This window comes from Leptinotarsa decemlineata, unplaced genomic scaffold (genome assembly GCF_025532065.1).
Source record: "Leptinotarsa decemlineata unplaced genomic scaffold, Ldec_3_MD MMD2_tig00026336_RagTag_RagTag, whole genome shotgun sequence".
Lineage (NCBI taxonomy): Eukaryota > Metazoa > Arthropoda > Insecta > Coleoptera > Chrysomelidae > Leptinotarsa > Leptinotarsa decemlineata.
The window spans coordinates 2,553,080-2,565,314 of NW_027412692.1; positions in this window are offsets into that span (position 1 = coordinate 2,553,080).

Genomic DNA, 12,235 nt, shown 5'->3' on the forward strand with positions numbered 1-12,235 from the left:
AAGAAAGTACTTGATAAAAATAGCTGCGTAAACGCAAGCGAAACATAAGTGGAACCACCTTGACTGCATTAACCTTTCTAGATTTCATATATATATATATATATATATATATTAAGTAAAAGATGTAGAATATTCTATTCCTTGCAGTCTGAGGTCACCTTAGCTAAGCTTGCAGTGTGCCCCTCAGGGTGCTTAATTTCAACATAAAAGATATAGGTATATACCAGTGTACTAATGCTATCTAACTGAAAATGTAACTTAGTTTTAGAGAACAGTTTGAATAGAGACATATGTAGGTAGAGTATACACCGATGGAGGTTTCTGATTCAGTCGTTCTCAAAGATATTTTTCAGTTGATTATAATGGTTTTTAATGAATAGTTTTTTTTTTGAGTTTTTTGTGGCTTTTGATATTATTTATATGTGTAGGCAGCTGATTGTATAATTTAGGACCAAGCTAAGTGACGAATTTCTGGTTGTGGGTCAATCTGCAACGTGGTTGCAAGCTAGGCTTGCCATCATTCTTGTATTCTGCGTGTGATAAATTATGTTAATGGGTTTACTCATTGTCTATAGTAAGCATTCATATGCATATATTTTCCTTATGTTAAATAGGCCAGTTTCTTCATATAAGGACTCGGTTTTTCTAAACCTTATTTTAATCAAAGTGTTTTGAATTATATCTAAATTGTGTAAGGAACTCTTGTATAATCCCCCCCTTCCAAACAATGATACAATAGCGTATGATTGACTCAGCCAAGGCGTTATAAACCAGCAACATAACCTCTCTTCTAAGAATATTTCGGAGTTGATAAAATTTATAAATAAGCTTTCGAAGTCTTTTCACCGTATATTTTACATGTACGTTTCAGCGTAGTGATTGACCAATCATGATGCCCAAGTTGATTCTATTTCATTTATTTCTAGGCAAGAGTAATTAGAATTCTCTGAGCAAGTTGATTTGTGAATAGGAAGTATTGTTTGTTTTGGTTGATCTTTTTTGTAGAGGAGAAAGTTATGAATTTTGTTTTGTCTAGATTGAGGCTCAGTCAGTTAGTACTTAGCTAAGAGTGAATTTGTTTCATGCCAATTCCTGCTCTTTCATAAACTTCGTTCCATGTTTCACCTACGAATGCTACAGTCCATGACAGTTCCCTGTGATACACCCCTGGTAACAGGCAGTGGATCGCTAAAAGACTCATTTATTTTTACTCTCTGTATTCCGTTCGCCAGGTCTAAAAATACAGGTAAACATTTTTTTCTGATCCTGAAAGCAGTTGATTACCTTATTTGTTAGTTCAAAAACGGCTTGTTCTGTTGATAAGTTTTCCCTGAATCCATATTGGGGGTTGGAAATGATTTTGTTGTTGTCAAGAAGGTTTACCAATCTGTTTTTTAAACATTTTTCAAATATTTTTGCGAAATTGTTTATAACTGTTATGGGTCAATAGTTGTTTGTTTTTTGTTCGTCTCCAGATTTATAAACTGTGATTGTGCTGGATTCTTTAAAGGTAGTCGGGATTTTTCCAGTCAGAAAAAATGAGTTCAGAATAAAGCGAAATGATTTTATGAGATAAATGTGATATTTTTAATGAAGGATACCTTAAATTTGTCAGGACCAGGAGAAGTATTATTTTTTAATCCAGATATTATCTTTATGATTTCATTTTCTGTTATCGGGTGGAGGAATAGCGAATTTCTCATATTACTGTTGTTTTCTATAGGAGGAAATGTTGGTTTATCTATTCTGTTTGACATGATTTCAGCTGTATTTATGAAATAGTAATTGAACTCGTTCGCTACTTTTCCATTCGTTTGTTTTCTGCCTTGTTCATCGATAAAGTGGAAATTTTGTGTACTATTGTGATGCGAGCTATCATTTGTTACTTCTTTTATTTCGTTCGAAACTTCTCTAAAGTTTTTACTCGATTCATTTATTTTAGTTTTGTAATAGTCATTTTTGGAAGTTCTTATTAAATTACCTAGAAAGTTTCTATAGTATCTATATCCTTTTTTTATGTTCTTCGCTATGTGTCCTTACAGATTTTTGCTTCAAATAGTCTCTATGATTAAATTGAATTGATTAAACGAAGCGATATCCAAGGTTTCAGTTTGGTCTGGTTTTTCAACATGGTATTTGTTTTTATTATCACATCACAAATAAGTGACTGTGAAGTCTACAAACACTACAAACAATACAAACAAGTAACTATTAAGACTACACATTTTATATCTATAGTAGGTGACAAAACAATTATTTTGGGAAGTGGGATTTCATGTCTGACAGTTTGCAACTAATATAGGTACCTATCTAAATTAACGCCAACAGAGTTTGTCGCTTTACACACGTTATGGATCAGAGAATTCTCCTAAACATTTGTGCGAGATATTTTTATAAAGAAAGTACTCGGGTGTCTGGAACAGATTCAAGGAATGCGAGTATTGAACATTTTCAGTAATGTTGGGCAGTCAATTATGCATAATCTTTAAAGATGAAAGCTGGAACGTCATCTGAAACAGTGATCTTTTTTCTTTAGTGCCTCGTATACTTCGTTTTCGCTGAAGCTTTTATATGCTGTGGATGTGTAATAAAGAATGATTTTTAAAATATTCCAACTTAGGCTCCCCCACTGGGAATAAAAGGGGCGCGTTTACATATGAAAATTACCTTTTCATAATCGTTCTCCATACCAGTATATATACTTTCGGAGGCTGAAATGTTGTATGTAGGTTAGTTTTATGTTGTAGGTATGCAAAAGGAAAGGATTTTTAAATATTCCAACTGGAGGGCCAGCCGCGGAGGAAAAACTCGCGTCCATAAAAAAATTATCTTATCTCTCCATGCCCTTGAATTTCCGGTGGATGAATTTATATTTAGTATGAGCATTGCACCCGTGCGTAGCCGGGGCGGTTCGCTAGTTGTCCATATCCCACATTAGGATTCAATACTCCAGGATTCAATATTTTTTACAGGCACCGCCACTTGGGGTAACATTACACCGGGAAAAATGATTGAAATTTACCTCGGAATTTTCATTTCGAACGAAGAAAATTACTCCAGTTTTATTGAAAATATACTCTTTCTATTGAGTAATTCACATCCCCGAGCCTAATTTCAGTAGGCAATGTACTTTTCATTGAGAATTAAATATTCATCTAATATATGTGTGAAATCATAACGTATTATTTCATGTGGAGAGAATTACTAACTGGACGATGGGTATTCCCCCTTAGTGAAATGTAAATTTTCGCCATCTCTTTATCGAATGTAAAATTACGCTTGTATTTGTGAGTATTTATTGTATTGTTCATTCTTGTCTACAGAAGCGCATCGGTTTGTCTGACGAGTGCATTAGAATATTTTTGTTGTTGGTGAAAATAAATAAAGAAGGTGAGTACATTTCTTGTAAAATTTCAATAACTAGTCCAATAAACAAATGAATTCATTGAGTTTTCTCGTTATGCATTATAGAGTGTTTTTTCATTACAAGTATATCCTAACCTCACATCGCGAATTATTTCATACTGTATGGAATAGTACAACATATTTTAACAGAACATATATTTGAAAATGTGATAATTACTGAATGGTATTGAGAAAAAGAGAAAAAAAAGATATACTCGATAGCAGTGGCGTGACTCATCAGTGACGCCGTATGCACGATCCATTTTAAAAATGAATTTTGATGTGGAATAAAGTTTCGTATTGGTGGTTTCAAATATCGGACAATGTTAAATCGTAATTTCATTTACCTGAAAAATATCTGAATGTTTTATTCGTATCTCTCATAATTTTGGATAAATTTGAGGATTTGTGATTCTTATTATTGAACTTGAAAACATTTTTGTGATGGGAGGCAAGTTGGAACTCAAAATTGAAGGAATCGAGAAACACTTCAGGACTTTTTTGTTTCTGTTGAAGAGGTGAACAAAACACTTCATCACCACTTTATACCATATCATTATAGCTATATTTGCTATATTTCAGAAAATGTTGGAAAACATTTGGAAAAATCTAATTTTTTATTTAAACGGTTGAATATGTATCAAAAATTTTTGAGAAATATTAATATTGAATTCAAACTAGTAGTAGTTTCTCTCTAAGAATGTGTGTTCGTCAACTTATTGTGTTTTTAGATTTCTAAACCTATTCATTTGATGATATTTCATTTCTCTTTTAGGATAATAACAGCAATTGAGGAAAAAAGAAAAAGAAATATTACTTTCATTTCTCTTTTTCGAATAATACCACCATGAGCAAGAAAGAAAATGTGTTAATTTGAAGAATGGTTTTTTTATTTTGTACTGTTATTTGACTTTTTTGAAAATGAAAAAAAAATGTTTTGTAGAATTTCATTTCAAGAATGTATATGAATTTATTTTGTATATACACATTTTTTTAATATATCAATGTGTAATATGTCTTGTGCATTCAATTATCTAAATTATGAGGAAAAATGGCCACTTAAGAGTCAAGAGTCAACATCCGATTGAGGTATCATTATCTTCAAAACTACTCTGAATACGGACCTTCTTACAACGGAATATCCCAAGGTAATATAACCCGTAAATGAATAATTACAATGTTAAATTTTATCAGAGTATAGAATTCCACTGTGAAATTATATAAGAGTGTAAAATTCTACTGTAAAATTCTGTCAAGAGTGTAATATCTCGATATAAATTTATATCGCAAATTTACCCTATAAAGTTTTATTTCAACACAAAATTACACTCAAAATGAAAAATTACACTGAAAAATTCCACACTTGTCTTCGGGGTAGAATTACAAAATAATATTCCGCATGGAATGTGAGATCACACGCGAAAGTAATTTCTCGCTACCAGTGTAGCTCTATCTTCATTTTTTTATGTTTTGGTTGCTTTATAGGACAATCACATATCTGTGCAAAGTTGGGCCTAGAGAGTCTTGTAAACCCTTGTTCAAGGAGCAAAAATTACTAATACTTTCTTCTTTGTTTATACGCGAAACTGTGTGCCTAGTGTGGTATTTATGTGCATTTATATATGCATATTCATTTATTTACCTATTTATATTTACTGTAATATCCTTATAACAATACTTTTTTATATTCCTAAATGTAAGAAAATTATTTCAACCTACATTTAAATAACTTGTTGTTTACAACCGATTTCCTTATGGTTTCTATAACTATTTATAATTGCTTTGTCTACGAGATGTTCATGTTTCAACAATAAAGTATACTTTATTATTATTATTATTATATTATATTGAAATATGTGATTTTTTCGATATGTTCTGTTATTCATACATTGTATTCCGTGAAGGTTATTTTAACTTCCGATATATATTTACAAAAAAAATAGAAACTTCGGGATAAAGGGTCAATTGATTGGGGTGGGGTAACTCCATTACGCAAATTTAAATCTATATACTTGAAGCTTTTCACCTCCATTACGCAAATTCAAATCTATATACTTGAAGTTTTTCACCTCTTGAGTGTTTTCCGCTTTCTCTGACACTTTAGTCCTTTTTCCAAGAAACCCACCCATTTTTAGAAATATTGTACACTTTCGCGATTAAATGTGATTGATAGAAAAACCAACAACATGCGTATAAAATATCTCCTCATTTCCTTTTTCCATGCAACCTAACAATACCCCGTGTTCAGGAATACCCTTCACTCGTCCCAGATATTTTCACGAATAAATGTGATTTCATACAAAAAAATTCTATTGTGGGCTACTATTACCTTAATAAAAAATGGTTTGCATTTTTTGCAAATCAGAATATATTTCGCTTACTTTATCTAATTTCAAAAAAGTTGGTTTATATAGCTGTTGTGACTTTTGGAGATTTTTCAGAAGGTTACATTTTGAAACCAAATAAACTCCATAATTCTAAAGATGTCTTTAACACTAACGCTTTTGCCTGTAAGCACTCATTAGTTTTTTCTTCAGTGATGTAGATATAAAGTAATCAACTCATTTTGTCTCAAATTTCTTCAAAAATAATGAACCCACCATATCTTCATCGGGTTATCAACTTGTTTTCATTCAGTGAACAAACTCCACATTTTTCGAATCCAAATATTCAATTCTGACTTTCTTTCAAACAACTCATTCGTTCTTTCCGGTGGATTGAAAGAAAACATTTAGGAATTGTTGTTAACTCAGAATCTGATTTGGATTCCGTCCATTTTTTTAAAATCCTGTGCCATTGCCTGATTTTGATGTTTTTCTTTGTAAGAAATCAGAACTGTTTTCCAAGCTTTCCAATGTACGTGGGCTGTTAATGGGCTGTGAATGTTCAAATTTCGCGGCTACCTACATACTATCCCTTTTTTTTTATTTTGGTATGGGGTAAAACCGGGATAGATGCTCCACTTTTTGAAATAACTACTATTTCTACTATTTGAAAAATATTAATTTCATACGAATAATTATTTTTAACCTACTTAAATACAGATTTTGCAAAAATTTGCTTTTTGTGGAACATTTTTTTGAGGATAGATGCCTACCTGTATGGATAGTTGCCCCACCATGAAAATAGTGAGAAGGGATGCCTGCAGTGCAGGATAGATGCCCTTTATACCGTGTAGGTAAACAAAAACCCAAACCAAATGTTAGGAAGTTTCACTCCGGAAACAGCAATTGTCTACAAAAAACATAATTCATAATTATAAAAAAAAAATTGCATTTTTTTAAATCTTTTAATTATCATTGAAAAATAATTCTAATATTACATCATAATCAAATTTTTAAAGCGTTTGTTCAACTAAAATATAAATTCTCAAGTTTCAACATGCATAGGTAATCATGTTTTTTCAAAATAAATTTTACAAGCATATATTCAACAAAAATATAACTTCTTAATTGTTTTTATGGAACATTCAAATTGAGTTTCAACATGTACATCACACATTTTTTTTTTATATTGAAATAACACAATAAAGATATCTTCATTATTTTATCCATTTGCACTTTGGGTCAGAACTTTTATCAAAAGATCATAGAAGTTATTGACTTCTTCTCTACTAAGACCTTTAGCTCTAGCCACGGATAAACCTTCAGATTGTCTGATAGACAATTTGTTCCAGCTTTTCAGCAAATTGATAAGGCAGCATGCATGTGGCTTGTCTATTTGGGGGAAATCATGCATCACCAAGCTTGAAAATGTGTTTTACTAGCCTTTTCTCGTTGTCAAAATCCAAAGTAGGATATTTTCCTAAAAAAACGCTTACGTTAATTAATGTATTGGAAACTAGAGACAGCAATTAGTTACTTTTGATACACTGTTTGGAATATTTGGTGTAGTAATGAATATTACTAGAGTTTTACAACACAAAATCATTATTGTTAACACCTCGACACATGTTTCGATCACCAAGGGATCTAAAGACTAAACTATAGTTTAGTCTTCCTCTTGAAGATGATCACTTGGTGATCGAAACACGTGTCGAGGTGTTGAAAATAACGGTTTGGTGTTGGGATAAAACTCCAGTAATATTCAACAATTAGTTAATTGAAAGTTTGAAATGTCCTGTAGTACATGATCTTTGATACATACCCAGGGTCAACTTTTCTGTATTTCGAGCAGCATATCGTCTTTGCAATGTCCTCGATGGAATCCCATATTGTCGGGATATTTCGTTTATCCCCACGGTTTTCTTGTCCATTTCATCGAAAGTTGACTGTAGGTTCTCTGTGGTCCACGAATATACTCGAGCTCGCACTCCTTCCTTTCTTTTATAATTTCGTGGCATAGTTCTGCTGTAATCATGAATGACAGTATATGGAGGAATAGATGCCCCTAAGGGCACCTATACCTCGAAAAATCAGGGCAACTATGCTTTCTGATAGGGATATAGTCTTAAGTATTTTTTTCAAATAAATTAAGTATAAAAAAATCTATTTGCACCTAGATGTAGACTTAATGAACTATTTATAGCTGTGCTCCTACTATAGAATTAATTCTTAGTCACGAGTTCGGAAAGTTAGCTTTTTAGGATATGAGGCATCCATCCCGCAGAGGCATCTATCCCGGTTTTACCCTACTTGTCTAGAACATATGTTCACAGTTTCAGCTGTTTAGCGTGTTAAATTTGGAATATAGTGCTCAAAAACACTTGAAATGTTGACCGTGGCATAAGGTGATTGTACTCTGAGTCAGAAGGTCAAGAAGATGTGAATAACGACGGTCGTCCTGGACGCCCTAGCTCATCAACAACCGATGAAAATGTTGACAAAGTAAAGAAAATTGTTATGAAGAATCGTTAAATCAATATTAGAGAAGTTGCTGAGGATGTCGGCATATCGGTTGGCTCATGCCATGCAATTTTTTCGGAAAGTTGGGGCATGAAGCGTGTGGTAGCGAAGTTTGTTTCAGAATTGCTGAATTTTGACCAATAAACCGTCGCCTGAGCATCACTCAGAAATTGTTGAATGACGTCACGGTGATCCATATTTCGTTAGTCCGGAGGAAAAACGACATATGTCGAAAAGTAGCACTTTTCAGTACACGAGATTTAAGTTTTTTAAAAAGTTTGATAATTTAGTTCACGACCTATACTAACTTTTCTTTTGCACAATGTTACCTAACATAAAGATAATGGTGTTAAGTATCAGTTAGTATATTACAATTATTTATGTTGAATACTAATAGACAGAAAAATTAAATAGATTTGACTTGTGTCGTGAATGAATCTAAGGCAAAATTCAAAAATAACAAAGGAAAGTATGGTACATTTTAAGAGTTTTTGTGGTGAGCTGTAAATGTATTGAACGTAAAAGTCGATAAATTTGCATTGGATTTATGGTCTAATTATTGTGTTACCATGGTAACACATTAATCAAATCAAATCAAATCAAATTTTATTAAATCCGTTTTCCTCTTATACAATGGATTGGACGTGTCTGGTGTGGTGTAAAACCCCACAATCTTACTACAAAAAAAAGTTACTCCTAAAGTACAAGTTTACAAGTTAGGTTGACAAAATAGAATATATACACATAAATACAATGACACATAAAACAAGTATACAAGACATCTTGATATGAATATAAAAAAAAATCATAAACCACAATAAACACTATGAACTCAGTTAACACTACTAGAAATGAAGTCATCAAATTCCCCTAAGCTATAAAAACAATGATTCATTAAAATTTTCTTTAACCTACTTTTAAAAATTCCGTACGTGTTACTATTTTTTATATTATAAGGAAGCCTATTGAAGTAAGACGCTCCAATCATCAGAGGTGATTTTTTGTGGAAAGTGTGGTTCGATTTTTTTTGCAACAAGTCGTTTTCATGCCTTGTGTTGTGGCTGTGAATATCAGAACTTTTTGGCAGTTTATTTCGGTTTCGGTAGATATGGCTCAGTAATTTATATAAGTAAATAGAAGTAACAGTAAGAATTTTTTGGTTTTTGTATACATCGCGACATGCAGTTTGATAAGGTAGGTCAAAAATTAATCGCAATATTCTTTTTTGTATTACAAACACCCTTTGGTTATCACGCCCTTGCCCCCATACTATGATACTATACGAAATCACAGAGTAAGCATACGAATAATAGACACTCAATAAAGTATCCCTATCTAGCATAGATTTCAAAACAGTCAATAGATAGAAACACTGATTGATTTTTTTACAGACACTATTAATTTGTGCCTCCCAAGATAGATTACAGTCGAATATGGTTCCGAGAAATTTTGCAGACTTGGATGTACTGATTAAAGTGTTATTTAATAATATTGAGCAATCTGATGGTAATTTTTGAGCTGTATGGTATTCAATGCAAACCGTTTTAGAAACATTCAACATTAATCTATTACGATAGCACCAAACTTTGAATTGGTTTAGTGTTCTGGTAATTTTTTCTGAAAGTGCGAGTTTTGACTGATCTGATATTATTGTGCATGTGTCGTCTGCATACATGAGAACTTTTGCTTCAGTTAAATATTTAGGAAGATCGTTAATAAATATGAGAAAAATTAACGGACCAAGGACACTGCCCTGCGGGGTTCCAAGATCCATATCAAATTCATTTGAAAAACATTATCAATTTTCACTATAATCTTTCGATTTTCGAGGAAAGATGGAAACCAATCATTAAGACAGCCACGAATACCCAACTTTTCTAGTTTTTCTGAGACGAAAGACCTTACAACTGTATCAAACGCTCTTGTTAAGTCGAACAATACTGATACCACATATTCACCATGATCCATTCTTTCAAAAATGTTTTGAGTGTACTCAGCCACACTTGATTCAGTTGAGAAGCCATTTCTGAAACCGTGTTGATTGTTTGTTATTAAATTGAAAGAACTCAGATACGCTTCCATTCTTCGAGCAACCACTTTTTCAATTATTTTAGAGAAAATACTAAGTAATGCAATTGGTCGGTAGTTTTCAACATTACTAGGATCACCCTTTTTGTACAATAAAATAACAGAGGTTATTTTCAGACTTGAAGGGAACTTACCTTGCATAATCGACAAATTTATAATATGAGCGAGTATTGGAGATATGATATCTTTGCATTGTTTTACTACTGATGCAGGTATTTCGTCCAAACCTGTAGATTTTTTGTTTGGTAATGATTCAATAACTTCATTAACGTCATTGACAATCACAGGTCTAAAAAACATAGTTTGTATTACAAAGTCACTTATGGTGCAACGAGTACTTAAATTATTGGCAAAAAAATCTAATAATTTTTCGTGAATAGCCGTAGATAATAGGTTACTTTTAACATTGTTAAGACCCGTAATGAAAGAAAAATATTAACATGAATAGAAAATATTCAAACAATGTAGGTAATCAAATAAAAGTAAAATAACTATCAAAATATTTTTTATTGTGGTTCAATTTGTTAAAAATTTGAAAAGATAAGTCCTCATAACATTGTGGTACACATTTTTTTCATCAATGAAATATACCTCCTTCTTTTCTTTCTATAATTCCCGGTTTGACAAGGTAAACAGGTTTCGAAGTATAATTTGTGATTGACCTCCTGCTGTTGATAATGCTAGTCTTTTCTTGTGCTTTGAGGAGTTTGGCTTCAGTTTTTCGTCACTTCTCTCCCATTTTTATTCTTTATTTTCACTTCTCTCTTCTTGACAGAAATGTCTTTCGTTCTTTCATTTCTAGAGTGTAGTCAGGGTCTCTTATACTATTGTCAGAGCTAAAATCGCGTTGAGCATCAGATGAAACGTTATCAGATTCTGGAACTTGCACCAAAGCCGTCGTCAGTGTTGTGTCATCAGAATCAGTCTCTGAAACTGAGAGTTGTGAAGAAACCATAGGTAGTACAGGACAATTGGCATCTGAATGTGTTCCGGAATCTCCGGTTAGCAAAAGGTATTCAGTCTCAAGTTGCCCAGAATAATCAGTCTTGGGAAATTGTGCCGGAGCTGCATTCATCCAAATATTATAATTAGTATTGGAAGTTTGCCCAGAAGTAGGATTTTCAGCCTCCAAAAGTTGCTCAGAAGCATAGTATTCAGTTTCCAAGATTGGCATAGAAGCAGCAGTTATCACGTGGTAATCAGAATCACTAAGTTGCGCAGAAACCTCGTTTGCTGTGAGGTAACCAGCCATAGGTATTTGTGTGGAAGCTGCCGATAGTATAGCATAATTTTCATCCGTAAGTTATTCGAAGGTTGGAATGAAGTCATAATAATCAGTAATTGGCTGTTCCGCAGGTGCTTTTGATTAGACCAGGGAATTTTTTATTTGTGGTTGAGCAGAAACTGTTGTGGGAGTATCTTCGTTGTCATTGGTTTCAGTAAAAAATGAGAACAAATAATATAAACCGATACTTGGTGCCTACTTGAAGATCTACCAATCAAGATGAACAGTGGATACATAGTCCTTGACAGTCAAAACGTGTTGATTGGTTTTCAGCTATCTCGATAAATTAAATAATTTACGTACTCATATTTCCTTCTGCTCACGTGCTTGAGTTGTAGATAGGATGTCCATAATACGGTGTTCGGACGAACATGGGACATCTTCGACAGTTGCATGTTGTTTTAAGACAACATGAGTAAATTGGTACATTGATTAAGCTTTCTTGAAAAAGCGAAAGATATCAAATAGGCATTTCTCAAAAGTATTTCCCAGAAAATGAATATTTTTTGCGGCTTATTGACTATAATCATATTTCTAAAGAAAATGATCATAACCTTAGGATTGTAGTGAATTTTCTAAATTATACGAGATAATAATCTTGAAAAACAACATA